The 13,889-nt window shown below is 37.9% G+C and overlaps 2 non-coding genes across 2 annotated transcripts; one reads left to right on the top strand and one right to left on the bottom strand.

The window, feature by feature from the left end:
- Positions 1-4,081: 4,081 nt before the first annotated feature.
- LOC121229804 (small nucleolar RNA R71) lies at positions 4,082-4,188 on the bottom strand. Its single transcript, XR_005927760.1, has one exon. It is a non-coding gene; the product is annotated as a small nucleolar RNA R71 (small nucleolar RNA).
- Positions 4,189-13,508: 9,320 nt separating this feature from the next.
- LOC121229937 (small nucleolar RNA R71) lies at positions 13,509-13,615 on the top strand. The gene has a single exon (XR_005927888.1). It is a non-coding gene; the product is annotated as a small nucleolar RNA R71 (small nucleolar RNA).
- The last annotated feature ends 274 nt before the right edge of the window (positions 13,616-13,889 follow it).

The following is a 13,889-nucleotide window of genomic DNA, read 5'->3' as shown; positions in this document are numbered from 1 at the left end:
CACGAATAATGAGACACTCTCCCTGAGAGTCGGGTTTAACCACAAGATGCTTCATCTTATCGTACAAGGTCAAAGAATCATAAAACTCATCAACTGTGAGAGACTCGCTACTATATAAAATCGTGTCTCTAAAGGTTGAATAAGATGGGGGCAACGAACAAAGTAGAATCAACCCTAGATCTTCTTTATCATACTGAACCTCCATGGCCTCCAAGTTTGAGAGAATTTCTTTAAACATTGTTAAATGTTCGTGTACAGACGCACCTTCCTCCAAACGATGAGCATATAGACGCTGTTTCATATGCAACTTGCTTGTTAGAGTTTTCGACATACATATTTATTCTAGCCTCTTCCATAATGCAGCGGCGGTCTTTTCTTTCACCACATCCTACAAAATTTCATTGGACAAATGCAGATGTAATTGTGTTAACGCCTTTCAATCCTTACGCTTTTTCTCTTCATCTGTTAATTTCGAAGGCATCTTATCTATCCCTAGCAAGGCATCCTCCAGATCTATCTCTGCAAGAACGCTTGCATCTTAATTTTCCATAACGCAAATCTGGTGTTGCGATCCAACAGTGGAATTTCATACTTCAAAGACGTCATTACCGTGATCGAGATGAACAACCCAGAAACTCAGATACCAATTTGTGAAAAACAAAATAAAATAAAATAAAGAACACACAAAGATTTTTACATGGAAACCTTTTCGGGAAAAAACCACGGGCAGGGGAGAAGAAAATTCACTATGTCGAATTCGACTAATTACAATAGGAATAGACTATGTCTATTTATAGGCTTGTAAAGCCATATTCTAGTAAGGCTGAAACACATTATTCTAATCAATATCAAATAGATAGAATTTAATAAGGTTTAAAAACCTTATTCTAAAATAAAATAAAAGAAGTGTAATTCTATATGGACTCTTCTTTTATTTTATTTTACCACTGTATTTTATTTAAATAAGAATTCGAGTCACTTAATTCTAACACCTTCTTTTAATTCCTTACATCCAGAAGTACTAGTGAACTTTCCCTTATTATCAAAAGACCAAATCATGGAATCATTACCTCTTAATTGACAAAGCCTTATCCTTTGAAAATTACATTATTCAACTTCAAGAAAGAAGAATGAGACATTTGTAAAGAAAAGATGGGTACACAAAGATCATTTAAATTGATATTACTAAGATATTTTACTCTATCCGTCGAAAAAAAATGATGCTACTTTGTAGCATTTTGTTGTTCTTAGTAAATTGAAATCAAACCACACCACCGGATCCATTTTGTTCTTTAGTTCTTTTTAACAAATTGTAATCAAACTATCTAGATGGGGCCAGTTCTTTCTTATTTGTTCTTTGCATATGATTTTGTAATCTATTCGAAATTGAACTAAAAGAATGTTCGAATCCTTAAAGGAATTCTTCCCCACTTTTTTTAACTTCTCAAGCCATCGAGTCAATGCCCAGAAAACCAGTATTTTCTTTTCTGAAGGAATGGGTGATGATCTTAGTAACATGCTAAGTAGTTTACTTGGCTTAAAAAGGGCCCAAGATATTGAAATGTACTTGGGTGTGTCGTTATTCCATAACAGAGTTTCTAACTCTATATTGCGGTTTGTAGTAGAATAGGTGCCTAGAAAATTGAGTAATTCGGACACTAAGCAACTCTCTATGGCAGGTAGTGTTACTCTAGTTTTGTCTGTTCTTATTTCTTTACCAAATTATTACATGCAACCAATGTGAATTTCGAAATGTGTTTGCGTGTAGATTGAACAATCGGTAAGACAATCCATATAGGTGTCGGCTAATGGTGGAACGAGAGTGTCTCTAGTTGGTTGAGACGCTAATTGTCAACCTCGTGCTTATGGATGATGAGGTCTAAGGCATTTAGAGAATCTGCATGCTTTTTTCTTTTATTGCTAAAATTGGGGTTTAATCAAGTCTCTGAGCATATTGTCTTTTGGGATCGAGTTCTTCAATCGAAGTAAGGAATGAAAGTGAAGGGGCCCGAAAGTGTTGCACGAGGAAGGTGTTCAACAGTATGGAGAGGACTTGCTGTACGACCCATATTGAGAGAGAATTTATATTGGTCTATTTTGACCGAGAATTCTGATAAGTCGTAATTTATACATATTTTTATCCCATGCTTAGCACATTTTTGGATGAATTATCATTAGATTTGTGGAATTCGATGCTCCTAATCCCTTAATTTCATGTTTTATATTTAGGTGAGCATAGGAGAGTAAAAAGAGTGAAAAACGGGCCAAAATGGAGAAAATGGGTCAACATGGGAAATCAACACGACCTGGACTTACCCACATGGGTAGACCACATGCCCGTGTCTATTTAGCAGACTCTAACACGGCCTAAGCCACCCCACACGGGCGTGTCCCTGTCGAGCCCAAGTCTAGTTCTATTCGGAAAAGGCCACTTGTGAAGGTTTGGAAGCATTCTAAAGCCAATATAAACACCCTAGAAAGGCACCTAGAGGACACACGGAGTAGGAGGCAAGGAATTACTCGAAGAAAGCCGATTGATCCATCTCAGAAGCCGAATTCTCCTTCAAGACTGAAGATCTCCCTTTAATTTCCTTCAGGGGTTTTTGGGTTTGTTTTGTTATCATTATTCTTTTGAGATGTTTTTGTTTACACATATGAACTAAATCCCTTAAATACCTAAGGGGGTGAAACCTAAGACAGATCTTGTTATTATTTTCTAAATTATATGATAAAAACTTGATTTGTTCTTAATCATGTGTTCTTAATTCTTGCTTTAATATTCCAGGATATTGATTCAAGTATTGATGTGGTTATTCAGAGGGGCAAAAGTCCCTATTTAAGAGTAGATCTAGCATAATTAAGTGGAATTGATTGCACCCCTAAACATAGGGGGACATAAATATGCCGGATTAGGGTCAAACCTAATAAGGGAATCATTGAGTGAGTTAATGCAACACTAGGGGTTTTAATTAGAAAGAGATTTCAATTAATCAACCTAGGGTTAGACGTTGTTAGTCTCGAGAGAGATAATAATATAAATCAGGGATTTCTACGGATCGAGTCAAGTGAATAAATCGTCTAATTCAGAGTCAAATAACAAGTATTTCTCCAATTTACTTCCTGTGCATTCTTAGTTTAGTTAATTAGTTTAGATAAATCAAATCCTCTTATTTTTAGGCTTGATAATAATAAAAAAGTTAATACTAGTACTTTTAGTTCCTGTGGGTTCGACATTCTGGTCTTACTATAAGCTATACTACTGTTCGATAGGTGCACTTGCCTTTATCGTGATAATAGTTAGTTTTCAAGTACGATCAATCATAAATATAAAACTTATCACGCACATTAAGTTTTTGGCGCCGTTACCAAGGAACTAAGATATTAGGAACACTTAATTTTTATTACTTTAGCCATTTATTTTATTGTAATTTAATTTTTATTTTAATTTTGTTTATATCACTAAATTTTCTTTTATTTACTTCTGGCAGGTTTTTATAGTTTATGATTAGAAGGAACCCGTCAGGACCACTACTTTTTGATAGTGAGATCGAAAGCACATCTCCCAGAAACCGAAGAGAGATAAGGCAAATTCTACAACACATAGAGAAAGGGCAAGAGGATGATATTCAACCTACAACTGAGGAGATGGCTGATAATCATAATAATAGTTGCCTCCTGTGGCTATTGCAGACCTAGTAAATCAGAATCCTGCTCCTCATCTATGTATGATTATGCTAAACCTAATTTAACAGGAACTGAATCGAGTGTAGTTAGGCCTGCTATTGTTGCAAATAATTTTGAACTGAAACCTAACACGATTCAAATGATACAACAATTTGTTCAGTTTGATGGTTTGCAGGATGAGGATCCAAACACTCATTTAGCGAATTTTCTGGAACTCTGCGACACTTTTAAAATTAATGGCATTTCTGATGATGCCATTCGCCTTTGGTTCTTTCTCTTTTCATTGAGGAATAAGGCTAAACAATGGTTGAACTCGTTACCATGAGAGTCAATCACAACTTGGGAACAAATGATCGAAAAATTTTTACTTAAATATTTTCCACCGGCTAAAATGGCTAAATTGAGGAATGATATCTCTCCTTTTGTGCAGATGGATCTAGAAACTCTTTATGATGCATGGAAGAGATACAAGGACTTATTGAGAAGGTGTCCTCACCAAGGGTTACCACTTTGGCTATAGGTTCAAACTTTTCACAATGGCCTGAATCCTTCGACTAGACAGATGATTGACACACCTGCTGGTGGGACTATCAATAATAAGACACTTGAAGAGGCTTATGAATTTCTAGAAGAGATGTCACTGAATAATTATCAGTGGCAAGTCATGAGGATAAAGTCGACGAAAGTGGCTGGCATTTTTAATGTCGATTCGGTCTCTATGCTCTCTAATCAGGTAGAACTTTTGAATAGAAAAATTGATGGTTTACTTGGTTCTTCACAGGCTCATCCAGTAATGCAGTACGATGCAAATGGAGGTGGAACAAGCAATTCAAGATACCCACTCTATGGCCACAACATGGAAAACAAGCAATTGGATTATATAGGTAATAATCATTTACCTCAAAATAATCCTTATAGTAACACTTATAATGCAGGTTGGAGGAACCATCCTAACTTCTCGTGGGGTGGCCAAGGAAATCAAAGGCCACAATATCCCCCAGGTTTTCAACAACCACCTTACCAACAGAAAAAGAAGCCGACCTTTGAAGAGATGCTAACAAAATTCATCTCGGTGTTAGAAACTCATTTCCAAAATACCAAAACAGCACTTAAGATTAGAAACTCATTTCCAAAATACCAAAACAACACTTAAGAATCAAAAAACGTCGATCCAAGGGCTCGAAACTCAGATTGGCCAGCTTGCTAAATTGATTTCAGAAAGACCACCAGGAAGTCTACCTAGTAACACTGAACCCAATCTAAAAGAGCATGTAAAAGCAGTTACACTAAGGAGTGGGAAAGTGTTAGCTGAATCTAAAAGGACACAAGAAGCTGACAGACACGAAGGAGAGGAAGTAAAACCCGAAAACAATGATAATCTAATGCCAAAGGAATATAAACCACCAATCCCATATCCAGCAAAGTTGAAGAAAGACCGCATGGATGCACAATTCGGTAAATTTCTTGAACTTTTTAAAAAATTGCATATTAACTTACCTTTTGTTGAAGCTATATCGCAGATGCCTATATATGTAAAATTTTTAAAGGAGCTTCTAACAAACAAAAGGAAATTTGAAGACCTATCTACAGTGGAACTTAATGAGGAGTGCTCGGCCATACTCCAAAATAAACTGCCAACCAAACTGAAAGATCTAGGAAGTTCTACTATTCCCTACTTAATTGGTAGTTTAAATGTTGATAAGGCGCTAGCTGATTTAGGCGCTAGCATTAATTTGATGCCATATAAAATGTTTAAACAACTTGGTTCTGGGAACCTAAACCCACTAGGATGAGTATTCTACTAGCTGATAGCTCTGTTAAATATCCTAGGGGTATTATAGAGGATGTACTTGTAAAATATTCCCTGTTGATTTCGTTTTGCTTGACATGGATGAAGATGTTGAAGTGCCTTTAATCTTAGGTCATCCATTTTTAGCCACTGCTAGGACTGTTATTGATGTGGGTGATGGTAAATTGGAACTTAGAGTAGGTGACGAAGAGATTATTTTTAAAATTTATGATGCCATGAGATTTTCTAGGGAGCAGGATGGCTCGTGTTATTTTATTGACTCTATTGATCATGCTACTCAAGATTCTTTTCAGGAAATCGTACATAAGGCCACGTTGGAACTATTTCTTACCCAAGGAGAGGAGGTAGATGATGATGATTTTAAGATAGGAAAGATAAAAGCTGAACTAAATTCCAATGAACCCTTCCAAAGACAAGCGGAATATGAGGGCATTAAAGTAAACAATGAACTTAAGCAAAAACCCTCTATTGAAAAGTGATCGCGTGATTCGTAACAAGTAATAAATATTTATAATGAAGATCAAACCTAGACTAACTATTATCACGATGAAAAGGCAACCGCACCTATCGAACAATAGTATAGTAATGGGAAGACTGGGATATCGTACCCAAGGGAACCAAAAGTACTAGTAATAACTATCTTTTTATTATCTAGCCTAAGAATACAAGGGTTTGTTTATTAAACTAATTATCTAAACTAATTAACTGATTTAATTAAAGCAAAGAGAAAATTTGGAAAAAGACTTGAAGAAAAGCAATTGATAAAGACGACACCCAATGAGGAATCCATCTAGATTTCACTTGTTATCTGACTCTGAACCAGACGATTTATTCACTTGACTTGATCCGTGAGATTCCCTAACCTATGTTATTATCCCTTTCGAAGCTAATAACATCTAACCCTCAGTTGAATTAATCAAAATTTCTTTCTTAATTAAAACCCCTAGGGAAGCAGTAAATCACTCTATAGACTCCCATATTAGGTTTCACCCTAATCCTATAAAATCTCGTAACCCTATTTCTAGGCGTTCGATCAACTCCACTTAATTATGCCAAATCTACTATTAGGCAGGGTCTATTCCTCCTCTGCATAAGCACATCAAATTATGAATTAATACCCGGAATATTAACTCAAGCATTAAGAACACATAATTAAGAATAAATCAAGTATTTATCATACAGTTCAGATAAAAATAACAAGATCCATCATAGGTTTTATCCCCCTTAGGTATCTAAGGGGTTTAGTTCATCATAAAATAAGAGTACATCTCAAAAGTATAAAAATAACAAAACATGAAGAAAACTCTAAAACCCCTGAAGGAATTCTGAGAGAGAAATTCAGTCTTGGAGTAGCTCTGGCTTTTGGGATGGATCGTTTATCTTTCTTCAAGTAATTTCTGGCGTGTGGTCCTGTATTCTAGAAAAGTTCTGGAAGAGGCCCCCTTACTAGGTCACACTTAGGGTGTTTATATAGGCTTTGGATTGGCTTTCTTCCTCCCTAAGTACCCTTTTCCGTGTAAAATACAACTCTTTGAAAAAGGGACACGCCCATGTGCCACGATCGTGTGACGTGCTTTTCAGGCCGTGTTTGATCTGTTAAATTACACACGGCCGTGTGGGTTAATGGCCAGGCCGTGTGAATTGTGAGAGCCTTGGTCGACACCCTCGAAGGACACCGGCATGTGAGAAGCTCGTGTGGCAAGGCTTAGGCCATGTGATCTTTTCGATTTGGTCCGTTTTGTCCCTTTTTAGCTTGTTTTTGACTCCTTTTGACTCTTGGTGCTCTCCTGAGTACAAAACATGGAATAACCAGATTAAGAGCACCAAAATCCATAAATCTAGTAGTAAACATCCATAAATATGCTAAGTATTTGGGGTAAAACTATGTATAATTTGGCGTTTATCAAAGACCCCCACACTTAAGCATTTGCTTGTCCTCAAGCAAAACTCTCATTTACTGCTAGAATTCATTCCTCTCAATCACATAATCATTACTGATAATGTTAAAGGTTATTCCACAGAAAATCATACAGTGAGAATTGAACTATAGGGGCATTAAAAACCTCAAACAATCTAAATCGAATATTTTGATAATAAAATCATATGTAATCTCCTTCCTCTAAGTAATTAACTTTAGTCCTAAATATACAAGAGATGACATCCTCACTAAAGATTCACTCAAATCACTCAAAGTGTTTAAGGTTCAAGATTAAGCACTCGATTGTCCAACATGAAAAGTTATTACCATAGGCTTGCATGGAAATCAAATCCCCACCACTTGAAAATGATATGATACACTAATCAAAAGGTCTTTGCATGGTTGTAATAGGGTTTAGGTTACAAGTTGAAGAGACAAGGATTAGAATCGAGAAAATTTAAATATGTTACCCCACTATCAAAAACTTAATTACTGAACCACAAACAAATATCTAGAACTATTTTACATGAGTTCATGACAACTTTAGCTTGCTAAGAATTACAATAATAATACTGAGTTTTTTTTTAGAACAAATCAAGTCAATACAATATAGAAATCATACTTCATGATTCAGTAACAAAAAATGGTGAACATAGTGAGGTAACAATATTAAATTTAATCTCGCTAAAAAGGTAAATTAAGAAAGAGGATTTCAACAATAATGGGTTAATGGGTTAATGATAAGGGTTAATCAATAAAAAAGGTTAGTAGGCTCAAAGGGGGTTCGCTAAAGGTTTAATTATGTGGGAAGGCTTTTTATGGAGTAAGTGGGTTAAATCCTAAGTGCCTTTATCATCTCAGTATATCAAATCATACGTGTGATCTTGACATGTATAATCGAAGCAAGTTCTAGAATAACAGTTCAATGTTAACACACTCAAACCACAAAAGAAGTGAGCAAGAAAGAAAGCTATATGCTCAAAAGACTCAAAAATCTCACCAAAAATTTGGATTTTTGATGTCATTCCTGTATACTTAAGATTTCAAGATAATACCTCAATTTAGGAAAATAGTCTAAAAATTTTAGTTCTCAAAATATCAACTTATCATGCTCGATTCTCTAATGTCCTATAATCAAATGATCATGCATAATTCCCACGATCTAATTCATGACATATCAACAATAATTATAGATCAATCAGAATTCATTCGATCAAGATTATGAGAAAATCACTTAAGCACAAGACCAAATTCAGGGATTTGAGAATAATGCAAAAAGTTAGGTTTCATGTTCACCCCCCACACTTAAGATGTACATTGCCCTTAATGTACAAAGCTAGATTATTCAGAATAAAGAAAATCATAAGAGGAAAGGAGGTGAAACTCCTTGTTATATGGATGTGGAGCTTGATTCTAAGGATGAAGTGTTCGGGGAAAGTGGTAGTTGCCATTGTTCTTGGCTAGATGAAGAAATTGGGTCGTTAAGCATGGCACTCGTAAGGTATTGTTTCCCATTTGTTTCCTCATTTCGTAAAATATTCCTAGCAGCTTTGCTTGGAAGTCTGTAGAATCATGAAGAGCTTATTAAGAGTTGGTGTGGAAGAGAGCGTAGTGGGATTACTTGTTAGAAATACCAGAAAATGGAAAAAGTAAAATTTACTAATATAGATATGTCTTTCAAAATAAAATAATAAAATTGAAATGAAAATAAAAATAAAAATAAATAAAATAAGAATAAAAATAAGAATAAAAAAATAGGAGGATTCAATAATCCTCGTCGGTGGGGCCCTCAGGTGGTGGCGCTAGGGTGGCGATGTTAAAGTGCTGGCACAGCTGCTGCATCATGGCTTGCATATCATCCATCTGTCGGTCCCGTTACCAATCTCTCTCGTGAATCATCTCGAACTGTGTAGTGCAATACTGCTCGAAGTGGGCAAGTCGGTCAGAAAGGTGTGCCAATAAAGCAGCAGTATGAACTGGTCGTTCCCTAAGTGGCACGGTGGAAGGCTCCTCATGTTGTGAGGGAACATCATCAGGAATATCCTCATGATCCTCCTCGTCAATGGCATGAGAGAGACGGTACTAAGGAGGATCGGTCCCACGTCGGCGCTCGATCATCCTCATGTGTAACATAGTCGTGATACCCTGTGGGGACATCTGACCTATCAGTGTAAGCGCTGATGATTGGACCACGGTGTTGAGGTGGCCGAAGTGTTTGGAAAGGCGTTTCACGTAGGGGCCGATGGAGATCACTCCCTTCCTATGCCACTCGGTTTGATGGCAAATGGCGAAAGCAATGGAGTATGCCAAGTCAGTCACGCGTGCATTCGCCATGCACCATAAATAGTAGTCGTCGTGGGTGTTGACGACGCCAGTGCTCTCTCTCCTCCCAGTCAATGTGTGTGCCAATATGGCATAGAGATAGCGTAGAGAAGGAGTGAGAGTTGAGGCTTTCGAGCGGCTGGGGTCGTAGGTGGAAGAGAGTGGTGCCAAAGCTTTCCAGCATAAGGAGGGAAAAATGTGGATATCTCGTGGTAGTGCATTCATGTCTTCCTCCTCCATAAACTCATCGGTGTAGATTCCCAGAGCGACTCCAAACTCTGGGACACTCATTGCCAAACTAGACCACCTAATCAGAAGTGAATGGTGCTTGGGTCGTCATTGTTCGTCATCACCACCTGTAAATGAAAAGTAGAGCATAATTCTAAAGTTAGCTCTAAATAAGTGGGCTCGGTAATAGCGAAGAGCCGTTCTTATGGGCCTATGGACAGGAGGGCGCGGATGGCATCAGCTAGCTGAACTTGCTTGACGGCAGCCCAGTCAATGTAGCGACCTGTAGTGAGGGGTCGTGCGCGTAGTATCTGAAATAGCTCCTCCTACGAAGGTTGCAAAAATTCAAGGAACGGGTGCCGAACTTCGGCTGTAGCACGTATCGAGGAAGAACTCAGTCCCCTACGTCTCTTTGAGGATGGGGATCACGGCCTTCCTGCCTCTCGATGACGACATAATGTTCCTGAAAATACATGAGCATTAATAAAATCTGAGATACATCAGTAGTTAAGCAAGAGGCCTAAAACTAGTATATGCTATTTAGTAGCTTAAACAATTCAAATATAGAAAATTCTAAAGCAAATTCCTAACTTGTCTAAAACATATTTGTAATAGTAATAATATCTATGTAAAGCATGTAGAATACTAATGTAGCAACACAAATTGGAAAAATAAGGTTGAGAAAGTGAACCAAAGGCTACTGTAGGGCGATGCACGGACGTGTTGGTGGCGAGCACGGGCGTGTGACGTGGGGATATAGCCGTGTAGAGGAAAAATTGAGGGTATAGAGAGGGGAAAGTGGGGATTAATGTAAGGGGAATGGATTTAAGGGTGGTTTGGGGGTTAGGGAAGTGAGAATCTGGGGAATGGTGGCCGAAATAGGGATTAGGGAATGGGGAAGGGTAGATTTCGGCTAGGGTTTTGAAAAGGGGAAGAAGATGAACGGTGGTTTGCTTATATAGAGGAGGTTCACACGGCCTAGGGCCACGCCTGTGTACTTTGAGTGTGAGCCCATGTTTTTCAAATTTTGTGATTTAGGTCGTGCCCGGCTACTATCCCATGCCCGTGTGTCTTGGGCGTGTGTCAACCATGGCCATGTTGCACGGCCATGCCTAGCTTTGTTTGTTTCTCTCATGCCCGTGTGTTATGGTAGCACATCCGTGTATTGTTGTACACGGCTGAACGTGTCAAAAAATAGAATCGAGCCTTGTCTCTAGCACGCCCGTGGTTTTCCATTCCCACGCCCGTGGTCTCCTATCAAGTTCACCCATGCCATGTCGCACGGCCGTGGGGATTTATCGCACCCCGTGTTTTGGGGAAATCATGTCCTACTTCAACACGGCCGTATCGCACGGCTGTGTCTCTTCCCCTGTTTGGCCACGACTTTAGGCACGCTCGTGTGCCTTGCCATGTGTGCTGAAAAACTTTGCAATTCAAAGATTAAGTTAATGATTCAAAGTGTTAGAAATAAAAATTAAAAATAAAGAAATCAAAATATGTTAGTGCTCGTGTTGCCTCCCGAGAAGCGCTTATTTATAGTCTAAGCTAGACTTACGTCTTCGTTGAATGATCATGGTGGTTCGAGGAGTTCATACTCCTCATTCTTGTTATCAATATTAAAATAAGGTTTTAACAAGTGTTGTTTACATTAAAAGTGTCGAACTTGGAATGACTCACCTCCACCGTACCGAATGGAAAAATATTGAGTACCGTAAGAGGGATTTCCTCATTTGGTGTGGTAGTGACAATATGGGGATCTGCGACATCTAGTAAGACTTTTTCGCCAACCTTAAGTTGATTAGGAGAGGTATCGGGCTTATTTTGGCGTAGTTTCGGTTTATCATGTGTTCTCGGTTTGTGTGCTTGCCATTCATCTAGCTCCCCTATTTGAAGCCTTCGTTCCTCATGGTTGTCTTTGTTCAGTACTTGATAATAGTGAACTGTCTCTGTTGTCTTGGTTTGAGGAGGTTCTTGCAAGGACGATTGAATATTAATTTTATCATTGACAAGTTTCATAGCGTTATCTTGAGTCTTAGAAGTTTTGACTGAATCACGTGCTTAGAGTGTTACTACGTCGTCTCCTACACAAAGTGTTAGCTCTCCTGTGCCTACATTAATAATGGTTCTGGCAGTTTCTAAAAAGGGTCGTCCTAAAATTAAAGGTACCTCGTTATCCTCATCCATATCTAAGACGACAAAGTCTACTGGGTAAATAAATTTATCAATTTTAACGAGAACATCTTCAATAATACCTTTAGGAAATCTAATTGTTTTGTCATCCAATTTTATGCTCATCCTAGTCTGTTTGGGTTTACCGAGACCTAGTCATTTAAACATTTTATACGGCATAACATTTATACTTGCCCCTAGATCAGCTAAAGCATTATTCACAAATAAACTACCAATTAAGCAAGGAATTGTAAAACTCCTTGGATCTTTCAATTTGTTAGGTAGCTTATTCTTTAGAATAGCTGAGCAGACTACATTGAGTTCCACATACGATGTAGCGTCTAATTTTCTTTTATTGCTCAGAAGTTCCTTTAAGAATTTTGCTGAGTTGGGCATCTGGACAGAACTTCAATAAAGGGTAAGTTAATATGTACTTTTTTTAAGAGTTTGACAAACTTACTAAATTGTTCTTCTATTCTGTCTTTCGTTATCGCTTTAGGATATGGCACACGAGGTTCATGATTCATACTTACTTTTTTAGGCTCATTATCGTTTACCTCTTCTCGACCTTTGTTCATCGCATTGTCTTGCTAGAATTCTGGCTCCGGTGCAATGAATCCTTCATTATTTGGAGTACTAATTGCATTGAGCTGTTCCCTCAGATTAGGTTCAGTATTACTTGGTAAGCTACCTTGTGGTCGTTCGGAGATTAGTTTGGATAGCTGGCCTATCTGAGTTTTGAGCCCTTGGATCAATGCTTGTTGATTCTTAAGTGTTGTCTCGGTATTTTGGAAATGGGTTTCTGACATCGAGATGAATTTAGAAAGCATTTCTTCAAGGTTTGGTTTCTTCTTTTGTTGATAAGGTGGCTGTTGAAAACCCTGAGGATTTTGTGGCTTTTGATTCCCTTGACCACCCTAGGAGAAATTTGGGTGGCTCCTCTAACCTGCATTATAAGTATTACTGTATGGGTTATTTTGAGATCTAAAGTTATTGTTACCCATATAGTTGACTTGTTCTTCTTCAGCTGTAGGATTGAAGGATTGGTATTCTGTATGTACACCTCCGCCACTTGAGTCACACCTCATTACTGGATGTACCTACATAAAACCAAGTAAACCGTCAATCTTTTTATTGAGAAGTTCTACCTGATTAGAGAGCATGGTGACTGAATCGATGTTATAAGCGCCGGCTGTTTTCGTTGGCTTTGTCCTCATAACTTGCAACTGATAGTTATTCAGTGACATCTCCTCTATAAATTCATAGGCATCTTCCGGTGTTTTATTGTTGATGGTTCTGCCAGCAACTGCGTTAATCATTTGTCTTGTCGAGGGATTCACATCATTGTAGAACATTTGAACTTGCAGCCATAGAGGTAACCCATGGTGAGGACATCTTCTCAGTAAGTCCTTGTATCTCTCCCATGCATCGTAAAGTGTTTCTAAATCCATCTGCACAAACGAAGAGATATCATTACATAACTTAGCCGTTTTAGCCGGCGAAAAATATTTTAATAGGAATTTTTCGGTCATCTATTCCCAAGTAGTGATAGACCCTCGTGGTAATGAGTTCAACCACTGTTTAGCTTTATTTTTCAATGAAAAAGGGAATAACCGAAGGCAAATGGCATCATCAGAAACTCTATTAATTTTGAAAGTGTCAGCAAAATTCAAGAAAATTTTCCAAGTGCATGTTGGGATCCTCATCCTACAAACCATCAAACTGAACAAACTGCTGTATCATCTGAATTGTGTTAGG

This window comes from Gossypium hirsutum, chromosome A05 (assembly GCF_007990345.1).
Source record: "Gossypium hirsutum isolate 1008001.06 chromosome A05, Gossypium_hirsutum_v2.1, whole genome shotgun sequence".
In the NCBI taxonomy this organism is placed as follows: domain Eukaryota; kingdom Viridiplantae; phylum Streptophyta; class Magnoliopsida; order Malvales; family Malvaceae; genus Gossypium; species Gossypium hirsutum.
This window is presented reverse-complemented; position numbering and strand designations above follow the sequence as displayed.